The 12,133-nt window shown below is 31.3% G+C and overlaps 2 long non-coding RNA genes across 51 annotated transcripts in view; one reads left to right on the plus strand and one right to left on the minus strand.

Moving 5' to 3' along the window:
* LOC111096363 overlaps nucleotides 1-800 on the minus strand; it is a 62,634-nt gene extending 61,834 nt beyond the window's left edge. For all 50 annotated transcript variants that reach the window (XR_005361086.1, XR_005361129.1, XR_005361123.1 and 47 more), the window contains exon 1: nucleotides 643-800. This is a non-coding gene — a long non-coding RNA (uncharacterized LOC111096363). The remainder of the gene's footprint in view (nucleotides 1-642) is intronic.
* A 134-nt stretch (nucleotides 801-934) lies between these two features.
* LOC111096509 lies at nucleotides 935-11,845 on the plus strand. The gene is made up of 4 exons (XR_005360408.1): nucleotides 935-1,139; nucleotides 1,535-1,622; nucleotides 10,631-10,715; nucleotides 10,973-11,845. It is a non-coding gene; the product is annotated as an uncharacterized LOC111096509 (long non-coding RNA).
* The last annotated feature ends 288 nt before the right edge of the window (nucleotides 11,846-12,133 follow it).

A 12,133-nucleotide genomic window follows, 5' to 3' on the forward strand; every position in this document is an offset into this window, starting at 1 on the left:
TTAACTTAAAGCATAAAATAAATGTTTGGAATTGGTCTCCTATGTACTTCAGTTCTAAATTATATTTGTGTTTATCTTTGTATGTGATTTTATTGTATTTTTGTAACTAATGTTTACAAAATGACAAAACTCACTTCATTGATTCTTGCTTTATAAATTCTGTTATCTTTCTTGTTATGAGCAGAAGCTTCATATCCAACGAAATTGCCTTCAAATTTTTATATTCCCAATGTACACAACATTCAAAACAGATATTATAGTTTTTAATAAAATAACTGAATAAGATTTCATTAAATATTGTTTTTCTAGTTAATACAACAAAATTTCAGGAATAATAACCTCAGAATATTACTAAACAGCACCTTTTTCATTGGAAGCTTCAGAAATTTCAAATCGTAGCACTTATAATGCTTTATTTCTCACCACTCTAAAAATAATTTTGATAGTTTCAGTTACAGAAAATATACACTATTTCAAAATGAGATATAGAAAGTTTTCATCATTCACTTGAAGTATGTTGAGTAATTATAGTCTTCAAATAGACTTTTTGAACTATAGCAATCTATGTAGAAAACCCCATTATCAGTTTTCATGCTAGCTTTTTAAAAAAACTGAAAACATAAAATTATATATTCAGATTACCTTATTTTAAAAATCTCAGATATATCTTCTTGTCTGTCCTAAAGGCAGCATTTAAACACACTCCTTTTATTCTAGGCCTTTATAGATTTCCACTGTGTGTATGATTAAGGTGCATGAGTATGAGAGGTGAGAGACTTCTAGTAAATATAATTAACTGTGCTTGACAAACCTTGAAGAGTCTGAAAGTGTCACAGTGCTGTAACCTCAGGTTGTAATTCTGACATCACAAATGTTTCCGAGAGAGAGCAAGAGAGTGAGCCAAGTCTTATATACAGAAATTACAGGAAGCAATTGAAGGCTAGGCTGAACTCTTCACTGAAGTGATAAAAAGCCTTTACTGGTGAATTTTTGTTATGCTTCAATTACTTGCATTTCAATTACACTTTCTCTAATACCAGATCTCCTCGTCATCCTGTTAAACACACATTCAATAGCTGTCCTTTTCTTATTAACCATGCACTGGAAAAAGCAAAATATTTCCTCAAAGGCCTGTAGAGGTAAGAGGATTGATGGTGGACATAAGCGATGGTCACATTTAGGAGAGTATTGCAAATCAGTCTCAGACTCATACAAATACTGACTAGTTATCATTGCTTATGTGAAAGATTTTGAAAGATTTTTCAAGTAAAGTACTCTTATCAGTTCAGAATAAGCAAGCTTTTGTTCAAAGCTCATTGCCTGGCAAAGCAAATTAAAGATCACAATGATGTTCTAAAGACATTAAGAAACCAAGCTCACTTGGTTAAATTGTCATTTATTTCTAGTTTCTTAGTGTATATCTTTTAATTATTTTAATTATTTTAATTTTAAGGTTTTACCTAACTTATATACCTGTAAAATGTGACCACTTATAATACACCTTAAAAAAACATTCTACCTATTCTTTCTCAAGAATATTCTTGGAACCCACTGCAACCTTATTGCTTGGGGAAGATTTAGTCTAAAGATACCTGTACTTCATCTCCCTGAATCAAAAGCAGGTAATGAAGATCTTGGATTCTATATTTTTACCACTGTTTGCAACTTATGTTTAAATAAAATACAATTTCAGAACCTATCTACTAAACAGCTCTGCATTGAGAGCATACTGCTTTCAAGCTTTAATTGGTGAGGTAGTACAAATGTTATTTGCTTGTTAATTCATTTTACTATATCTTAAAGGTAAATGAAGAAGACTCTAATTTAAAAAGTAAAATAATTCCATCAGTTATATTTTCTTATTGTGGAATGCCCTGGATCTGCTGAATATGAAACTTTGATATCTAGTGTATAGCACACTGCTCTTAATTCTTAGTAAAGAAATCATCTTTCAAGGAGCTGTGTGATTTTTGAAAATGATTATATCGTAGGTATATCCTAAACTCAATTAAATTTTCTTCAGAAGATCTTCATTTTTAAGAAATGTGCTATCTATATCTTTGATAAAAACCTAGGTTGGCCTAAAATGACCTCATAGACATAGACAAAATATTTTATAAAAGATTTTATAAAAATCTTCAGGCAGAGTATGTAAAGGTATGCTATTTATGATACATAAATTATATATAAATAAAATAGATTTAAGTGAAAAAAATTAAGTATTTTCTGAACCTCCACATTCACAATTTCCCATCCTTCCACAGGTTACAAGCATATTTTGCATGAATTGAACATTAATTTAAAGTTTATTTAAAGTTTGATTAAATACATAAAACCTAAATATATTTGTAAATATGATACATATCTACAGATTCTGTAAGACATGAAATATCCTTTATTGTAAAAAAAGTCTGGAAAGTTTATTTCTGTTGTTATGTTTGTATTTCATTTGTGGCTGAGATACAAATCCAGTAATAATAGTGCCCCACATTGCAGAAAGTCATGTTTTAAAATAAGGTATCCAGACTAATTGTTAATGGCTGTTTCAGTGCTATGACATCTTCATATGTCATCCTGAAGGATGGTTATCCTATATTGAATCCAGAATCACTTAAAAATCAGTCTTTTAAAGATAATGATGTCAAATTTTTCTTTGACAAAAATGTCTTGAGTTTTTATGATTAGCTCAGTATTGTAATGAACACTGAGCAATAAATATTGATAAAACTGAATTACTTTCAGACTAATAACCTTAGATAAAAAGCATCATTGAGGACATAGTAAAAATCTTTTGAGACAAAGCTGAACTTGACAAAAAGCTCTAATGACTTTAAAGTATACACATCTAAAAATATTAAAATAATTAAAGATTCATGGCATTACAGGAAATACTAAAAAATCCAACATCATTGCATAACACTTCAACATACTTTTTTAGCTATAGACAGATTGAATAGAAAACAATCAGAAAATTTGTAGAAAAATTGATAATAAAATCCATGAACTTTAGCTAATGCATGTGCATCAAATTCTGTATCTAACAATGGGAAAATATTCCATTTTCTAAAGAGCATGGGAATAATATGTATAAAAATAATTATGTGATTGGGCATAAATTAAATTTCAATTATCTCTGAGAACTGGTATCACGTAGAGCCCATTCTCTTTTGTAACAAAAACAAATTAGAAGTTAATAACAAAAAGCTGTAAGAAAATTCCATATATTTGAATATTTTAGCATATACTGAAAATAAGTCATGGTGAAGGAAGAATAAATGAAAATAAAGAAAAACACAACTCCATAGCATTGAGAATGCCATATATAAAACTGGTAGGATACAATGGAAACAATAAAACTTAACTTTTTTTTTTTTTTTTTATTTGAGAGAGAGAACAAGCAGTGGGGAGGGTTAGAGGGAGAGAAAGAGAAGCAGATTCCCTGCAGAGCAGGAAGACTGATGCTGGGCTTGATCCCAGAACCCCATGACCTGACTTGAAGGGAAGATGCTAAGCCAACTGAGCCACCCGGTCGCCCCTATTCTGTAGAACTTCTGATGTTCTTCTTGATGCTTTATAAAATATGTAAATTTTAGATATCAGTCAAGATGTTATCAATTGTAGGACTCATCATTTAGGCTATTCTAATGAAACAACACCAGTATCCTAATTTAAATATGATAAATTACTGATTAACCCATTCTGATTTTAAACATACTAAAAATTTAAAAGAAAATTGATAAAATACAGCATATTTATGTACTTATTTTAGGAGCTATCTTTTTTATTTAGAATTATTTTAATTTCATTTTCAGTAACCAAAATTTCTAGCCAGATATCCAAGTACAAACTATGAAAAATATTAACAGAATTAATCTGTATCAGATAAAAAAAACCGTCTTTCGCTTTGTTATCATGAAATAAATGATGATTCAGCTGAAACATGTAAATGTGAAATTTATTATCAGCAGGTTGAAAAAGAATCATTTGTGTAGTTTCAGTGAAAAAGTGACTGCAAATAAATCCTAGGAAGATTTCTAGCACTACAAGTTTATTCAACAACTCTCTTACATTTAGATCTAGTCTTTATAACACTCTTATTTTACATTTTGTATGTAGATTTTTAGCCTTTAGAAATGTAACATTTCACATGGCAAATTGGACATTAATAGTTATTTATCAATCATCAGTTTTCCTTTTTTCCTTTTCCAAATAGCATCCACCATTTTTTGGAAGCCCATCCGCCTTCTGCTGTGTTGTAGTAGGATATGGGTAAATGTTTGTCAAGAAAACCAAGACTATATAGCTGTTAATGGCTGTCCCTGCATATAGGAACTGATGTGGTGCAGCTCACTCTTTCCCAGAATTCAGCTGCAAATTCTTAGCTACTAAGGCAATCATCTTTCAATGAGAAATTTGAAATAATTTTATCTAAATAATTTCATTGGAATCATGTTTCTTTGTGATTGCTATTTTAATGAGTTGATTGGTTTTTTTAAATCCATATCCAGGTTTTGCTTTATTTCTCTTATTGAAATTTTATAGTTTCTGGAGCTATTTAATTAGATTTGTAGTTTAAATTACTGCTTCCTATAGAATTTATGGTTCTAAGTAAATTCTGAACTAAATTATAGTTTCTAAGTAAATTATACTTATAGAATTCTAAATGTGGAAAAATCTTTATAATATTGGAATATAATTTCTCTGACCATCTATATATTATTATCCTTCTGATACTGCTGAATTCACTTAGCTATTACTTTATTTAGAATTATAGCTTCTATAGTCATAAATAAAAGTATCCCACTGTTTGAACTTGTATTTTTTACCATCTTGATCAGATTTCATTGCTAAGGTTAAATGATTTTAATAAAAATATTAAGAGAAGCTTTGCATGTGTTTTAGTCAACAGTTGTTTTAAGGCCTGAGGAAATATCATTAACTTAATGTTTAGAAACCAAATCTACTGCTTTCTGCATTTTACCATATCTCTAGAATTTTATTATTCAGACTTAATGCTTTTAACGGGGTCAATTTTGACATTTTGTACTTTACTAAAAAATTATCTAATTTGTCTAGATTTTCTTTTTTTTAATTTGTCTAGATTTTCAAAGTTCAGACTGTAATTTTAATGATATGCTAAGTGTCTTAAGTATCTTCAGTATCTGAGTTTTTCTTATGTTTTATGTAAAATATATTTTTGTATCTTCAAGGGTTTTTTTTATGTTTTAGTGTTTTAAACAAATTAAAAAAAATCTTTGCTCTTTTTACCCTAAGATTGTTATTGTTTTTCTTCATTATTTTCAGATTATTATCAATTCCTGACTTGTACATTTTGTTTGATATCTTTCTTAAGTTGAATCATTAACCCACTTATATTCAGATTTTCCTTATTTTAAAATACTAAGTGCTTAAAGTGGAATTCTCTTTACCAGTTTAATCACATATTCATAGTTTTAGCACCCATTCATAGTTCTTATTCCTGCCAAGGCACCTAATACAACTTGAGAGAAGGATATAAATCTCCAACATGTTTTCATGAGTCAATTCTAAAATACTACTACTACTACTACTACTAAAATAATAATAATGTTAATTATTATTATTATAATAAATATAGAGACAATAGATTTGTGTCTGCCTGCCCAGTACCACATTTTCACTGAGGAGGAATAAGGGCTATGCACAAAGTAAGTAGACAGAGTGAATCTGCCAGAGAATTTGCCAGGATTTATTGAATAGAAGACTTGTTAAAATAATTGAACACTATTGAATTACTATTGAATTGCTTTTTTGCTATCTGAATTCTTGCAGAAGAATAAAAGGAGAGGTAGGAGCAATCTAAGAATGTGTCTCTCATGCCTGCTCTCCAAAATCTATTTGAATTATAGGGAAAAAAAAGTCTCTTTCATTTTAAAGATGAGAGTTAAGTGGACTCCAAATCATTTGGATACAGTGGGATTGAGTAGAAATCTTACTTGGATATTTAAAAATTCTCTTGTTACAATGTTTTCTTCATTTTACATCTAATTTTCTTTTAAAAATAAACAATGAAAACAACAACAATAACAAAGCAAACTGCTTGACACATTATCATTAGTACTATTTATCAAAAAAGTCCAAATAAAGCCTGGACAAAAGTAAGATACCAAACTGTAAATATTCATACATGAGCATAATTAAATTTTATATTCTTGAATAGTGTTGTGCAGATTAGATTATTTCATAATCTAGCAAATAGTTTTAAAGTTTGAGAAGGCTGAAATAAAATGAGAAGGAAAGCTGTGATTTTAAATGTTTTATTTTAATAGGAAGTATTTTTTGCTCTAATTTATCTTTATTTTATACATATAGCTGTTGAGTATATGCAAAGTGAGCAGAACATTTGGAGAAGGCAGTAACCTGTCAATCAAGTGAAAGAAGTGTGTCCAAAAGGAGGACATAATCAATTCTTCAAAAACTGCTGCTCATCTTATTTGAGTAATGAGAATTCTCCTAATCATTATTGGTAATCTTGAGAAGGGTCATTTTGTGGAAGTGCCACTGAAAGACAACCTACAGAATGGGAGAAGATATTTGCAAATGGCATACCAGATAAAGGGCTAGTATCCAAAATCTATAAGGAACTTATCAAACTAAACACTCACAATAGCCAAATAATTCAGTCAAGAAATGGGCAGAAGACATGAACAGACATTTCTCCAAAGAAGACATGGCCAACAAGCACAAGAAAAAAAAATGCTTCATATCACCTGCCATCAGGAAAGTACAAATCAAAACCACAATGAGATACCACATTACACCAATGAGATATGGCTAAAACTAACAAGACAGGAAACAACAAATGTTAGCTAGGATGTGGAGAAAGGGGAACCCTCTTGCACTGTTGGTGAGAATACAAGCTAGTGCAGCCACTCTGGAAATCAGTGTGTAGGTTCCTCAAAAAGTTAAAATTACGTCTACCTTATAATCCAGCAATTGCACTACTGGGTATTTACCTCAAACATACAGATGCAGTGAAATGTTGGGAAACCCACACTCCAATGTCCATAGCAGCAATATGCACAATAGCCAAATTATGGAAGGAACCACAATGTCCTTCCTTCAACAAATGAATGGATAAAGAAGATGTGGTAAACATATACAATGGAATATTACTCAGCTATCAAAAAGGATGAATACTTACCATTTACATTGATGTGGATGGAATTGGAGGGTATTATGCTGAGTGAAATAAGTCAATCGAGAAAGACAATTATCATATGGCTTCACCCATATGTGGAATATAAGAAAAAGTGAAAGGGACTATAGGTTAGGGGGGAAACTGAGTGGTGAAAAATTAGAGAGGAAGAAAATCCATGAGAGACTCTTAACTGTGGTAAACAAAGGGTTGCAGAATGGGAGGTAGGTGGGAAGGCTGGGGTGATTGGGTGATGGGCATTAAGGAGTGCACAGCTGAGATGAGAATTGGGTATTATACGGTATGTTGGCAAATTGAATTTAAATAAAATAAAAAATAATAAAGTACATAAGCAAAAGTTATTTTAAAAATCATCTTGATTACTAAACAAACCTTGAATCATAGAGAAAAATCTTAAGTCTGAGAGTTATATGCTTCTTGGTGGGGATGTGGGAAGCCTAGAATCTATACTAAGTGCCAGGACTGAGAAGAAGGCAAGAGAGAGAACTGACGACAAGCCACATCAGTGCCCATGATGGTGACTCATGATAGGAAGGCAGCAAGCTCTTCTTTTAATAAAAACTAGAGAGCATTCAAGTAATTTATTTCCTGCCTTAAAGTAGTTTCTCAAAAAACCTCTTCACTGTTAAGGCAATTATTTCATTTACCTTCTTACTTTGTGATTGGTTCAGAATATCAATGCTGAGATCATTCTATTTAGCTTTTTCATCAACATTCGAAATGAACAAGACATCTTTTGAATATCAAAATTGATAATACAGAGGGACTCACATCCAAAATCTGGCCAAATGTTATGCTTGCTTCAATCACAAAGAACCATAGTTGCTACAGCACTTGATATAGACATTTGGATAATTTTAATATATTTTGAAAATACAAAAGCATAAAAGAATGGATTAAATGTAAACTAGTTAATACATCTTACAATATTACTTTTATAAAAGGAAATAATAAAGTGTATAATTCACTTTGAAAAAAGTTTTCAGTAAAAAAAGAAATTGGATCATAGTTGAAAATGAAAAGGAGAGAGGGGACATTAAAGTTTGAATAAAGGTGAAAATGTTGCCTATAGTATTTGATGATAAATTATCCTGGGAAATGGGGTAAAGTTAGTAAAAATTTCTGAGAGCTACTGAGAGATATGTTTAAATTTTAAAATGAAATCAGCCATTAAAATGAGATCATGTTTGAGTGATTTTTTTCCTAGGCGTACTGAGCTTGGTCTTCATGTGTAGATACAAGATTGGCACAGAGTTCAAATTAACAAGCATGAGGTATTTGCCTTATGTGTTTAATGGAAGAATAAAGAGGCTGGAGGGTCAAAAATATGCAAGAAAATTACAATATTCATGGAGCATGAATATATGAGGGAGAAAGGGGCATCAAGGGATGAAAGAGAAAAAAAAAAAAAAACATGAGTAAAGTCAGTGTCTGTAGCAAGTCAAGGCACTGTTATGTAGTTACCAACAAAAGGAAACTGAAGGAAAAAAATGTAGCTGTGTACAAACAGGAATATTAAAAATTACTGATTTGTAGATGGTGCTGTTACTGATATTGATAAGAATTAGGATGATACCAAATCTTGAAATGGTTCATATATCAAGGTAGAAAGATATATTTATTTTCATTTATATGTAAAAATATTTGATTTAGAATTTTGGAGATATGACAAAATTATGTGGATAAAAGTAATGACTAATCACATCTATAATTAGCAAAAAAGTATGTAATTCCTACCATTCCATCCAGAATGTGAAGTGAAATTTTGATATAAATTTTGATATTATTTAAAGAAAGTAGAAAATTATATAAATTCATCATTTGCTTGGAAGCAATCTTTAAAAACTTGAATTACAGTGTGTTTTCATATTATTAATAGATAATGTCCTACTTTTTGAAAGCTAAAATTAATTTTCTTGTCAATGTCAATAATTCATATATCAAATGTCACGAATCCTCCAGGGAATGATGTTAAGTGTTATTCTATTTCTTTTAGACTCATAGAAATAAGGTAACAATTTAAAAAGGCAATGTTGCTAAGAAAAGAAATTGTATATAAAACTCTACCATTAACTCTTTGAAACATTATTATACTTGTTTTGTATTTTTATTTTAATTTATAATATATACTTAATACACTCTGATTCTTGAGAGTTTGAAATACCTTTTAAACAGAACAGTAGAAGGAAAAAATTGCCACTACTATATTTTCCAATTATATAAGTTGGATAATTTAGGGGGATCACAATGCAAGTAAAATGAAGAATCTTTCTTCACCTTTAGAAGATTCCTTCTTTGATTTATTTATCTCTTAATTGTATGTTTCATAGCCTTTTCCTAGAAATTCTGTCAGATGGATTTCAGAATGATATCTTCATTTATTTTAACTTTTCTCTTATAATTTCCATATCTCCAGCAATTTGGTATTTCCTTATGAAAATTGGCAGGCCCTGAGGTATTCACTCTAATTATTATAAACAAATGATCCAGTTATTATGGCTGCATAACAAATTACCCCACCACTCAGTGGCATAAAACAATTATTTATTGTACTCGTGGATCTTGTGGGTCAGGAATTTGAACAGATCATGACAGGGATAGATCATCTCTGCTCTATAAGATTGGGACATCAAACCAGAAGATTCAAAGTTTGGTGCTAAAATTATCTGAAGGCTTGCTCACTCAATGTTTGGAGGATGAAGCTGGTTGAAGACTGATATTAGTTGAAGCTGTTTACAGAGCCCCTAAACTTGACATCCCCATATGGCTGGGCCTTCTTCATTGCAGGATGGCTGGACCCCAAGAGAATCTGGGGAAAGCATATTATCTTTTATTACCTATGCCTGGAGTAACATCACTTCTTACATTCTATTTATAGAGATAGTATCAAAATCTTTCTCAAGAAGAAGGGATAAAAACCCATCTCTTACTGGGATCAGTAACATTTTAGAGTGGATCTAGAAATATTGCTAGAGACATTTTTGGAATATGTATTCTGCCACAATAACCTCTTTCTATGAGTTTATTGTCAAGGAGGAAAGATAATTGAATTGGTAGATGGAGAAGATAAAGGGTAAGGAAACATTTTTATTAATTTGAGAGATAATAAAAATTATTTTCATGCTAGTCAGAATGATCCAGAAGTTAGAAAAATTGATTATAGCAGAAATAGAGAATGCATGTAAGAATGAATTTTTATAAATTAAATAGGATCTGAATCAACAAGTGGAGCTGGCCTTTGAGAGGCCACTTCTTCCATCTTCCATTGTAATAGCAGAAAACAGAGAATGTTGCTTCAGTTACAGATAGTCTTCATTCACTGAACAAACACTAATACTCATTTATTATATGTCAGAGCCTGTTTAAATAGGATACATATATTAACTAAATCCTCACTACAACCCAACAAGTTGTAACATTCCTATTTTACAGATAAAAAGCTGAAGCACAGAAAAGAAAAACAATTTGCTCAAGGTCACATAACTGATGACTGGGAGCCGGGATTCAACTCCATCAGGTGGGCTCCAGAAAAGACTTTCTTAAGCATTAGGCTAAACTGCCTCTCTGAGCAGATTTAGTGGAGAAAAGACAAGTGAGTTTCCGAAAGATTGTTTTTATTTTCTCTATAATATAATGTCTCAATGTCACTCAAGAGCGTCATGAACACATTGCCTTAAAGAGCAGATATAATCTAACATGTATGGGGGGGGAAGATCTTATAAGCAAAAACATATTAAAGTGCAATCAATCTCCAGAAGCCTCATTTTTCCACAGCAAAGCCTGGGCAAAGTAGACCCATACCCAGTGAGACCAAGGTTGCAGCAGGAGGAGCCTGTGCAGACTGCAGATACACCTATGACAGCGTGAACAAGCCTGTCCCATACCGGCTAACTGGGTTAGCCAAAGCTGGGCTACAGAACCTGTATTTCCTCTAAGTGACAAGAAATATTTAAAGGAACTTGAAGAATATTGGGGAGTAGGTCCACATTTTGCCAGGTTATGACAAACACCTGGTATTTCAGGAATGCTGACGTGAGCCAAAGGTCTTCTTTGCTGTTCCTCTGAGAAATCCCCCCAGTTGAGCTGCCAAAAGGGGAAGGAAATGATCCTCCAATATTATTTAGATTTGTCTCTCATCAGAGATGATACTATCATCAGAAAACAGAGTTGAGAATTTATTAAGAAGTGGTTTGGAGAATGGAAAATGTTGAACCAAATCTGTAATTTGATGCTATAATTTGTTAGTGTTGAACACCAACATGACACTAATGGTCATGAGTTTAAAGAGAGCAGTCAATACTGCTTTGAGATGTTTTCTGGTAATAAATTAACTTTTCAAGAGTAAATTGCTGGGCTTAACTAGTTAGGGCTTTGTCAACTTGATATGACTGATTAGCCAGTGTTGAAAGTATTAATAATCTTTGTAAGGGAGTGTCACATTATAGAATCTAACATCTCTAAGCAAGGAAGGGAAAATATGAAAAGAGTGATGGGCAGTGAAAGAGTGAGTATAGTCTAATGTACCTGATTTACTGTGAATTCATTTTGGCATCTCTCCCTTAAAACTTCACAAAACTTAATTTTCAGTATGAATTTTAGATTATTTTCCACAAAAACTCCTCACAGTTATATATATAGACTTTAAAAATATTTGACTTTTTTGAGCACTAAATCCTAGTGAATTTGTTATGAAGTTAGTACATTTATATATTGCTAATGGCCATAAAGGCAATGATAATGTTCTTAAAAAAGCTCACTCCTTTGAATTAATTTATTCGAAAACAATGATACATTTTAAGAAAAGATATGCATGGCAAATGCAAAAGAGAAGCATAGATGTGTCTGAGTGCTTACAGCTCTCAGGTACCTTTCTAGGCTTACAGTTGATCCTATTTCTAGTTTTCTCTCTAACTTCAATGGGAATGAGCATAATAC

The sequence above is a fragment of the Canis lupus genome, chromosome 6, assembly GCF_011100685.1.
Source record: "Canis lupus familiaris isolate Mischka breed German Shepherd chromosome 6, alternate assembly UU_Cfam_GSD_1.0, whole genome shotgun sequence".
Classification (NCBI taxonomy): Eukaryota; Metazoa; Chordata; class Mammalia; order Carnivora; family Canidae; genus Canis; species Canis lupus.